Genomic DNA, 747 nt, shown 5'->3' on the forward strand with positions numbered 1-747 from the left:
AATATGTTTCACCCCTTGCATCAACGTAAACAAATCATGTTAATTTAAAATCACGTGGTTATATGTTGGTTCTATTAGATATAAATATGTTCAGTTCAAAACATATATATTTTTCATTAAACAAACTCAAAATAGATAGACTGGAGTAACTCAGACCTATAATCGTTTTTTTGATGAGAAAAATAAAGCACCTTTTTGAACAATAGAGCGCGATTGACTATAAAATATCAGTGGTTCTCAACTGGTCAGGCCTCGGGACCCACTTTTTTCTTGGTCAATACATCGCGACCCAACATTTTGAAGCACTCAAATCTATTCAACAAAAAAAACGTGCTGTAATATATACGCTTTTCAGCATACAATATTAAATAAAGTGAAGTACAGTGCATATATCCCTTATATCCCTTCACAGAACAAAAGTATGCTTTTAAAAAAGGTTTAATGAGATGATGGAATCCAAGCTGAACTATATAAAAAGGCACACATGCTGAAAACTCAACCCCAGCAGGGGGATCTGGGGGGGATTCTCCCCCTGGAGATTTTTTGAAATACTAACATAAACTATGCATTCTGGAACACTCTGAGAAGAAAATAAATAAATCTATTACTACCCGACATATTAATAATATTTTATGAATTACTTTAAATTGTGGGTAAGGGTAGATAGCCCCCATTGTTCTGTGACCTGTCAATCATCAAACCGGGGGTCATATTTCATTACGTGTTCATTTTGATCTGAAGTTGTAC

At 34.3% G+C, this 747-nt stretch overlaps 1 protein-coding gene across 1 annotated transcript in view; it reads right to left on the bottom strand.

The window, feature by feature from the left end:
* Window positions 1–747, bottom strand: part of LOC104960234 (kinesin heavy chain isoform 5C-like) — an 18764-nt gene that overhangs the window by 10656 nt on the left and 7361 nt on the right. The gene's annotated exons all lie outside the window — the stretch shown is intronic.

This window comes from Notothenia coriiceps, unplaced genomic scaffold (assembly GCF_000735185.1).
Source record: "Notothenia coriiceps isolate Sejong01 unplaced genomic scaffold, NC01 NC01_scaffold00031749, whole genome shotgun sequence".
Classification (NCBI taxonomy): Eukaryota; Metazoa; Chordata; class Actinopteri; order Perciformes; family Nototheniidae; genus Notothenia; species Notothenia coriiceps.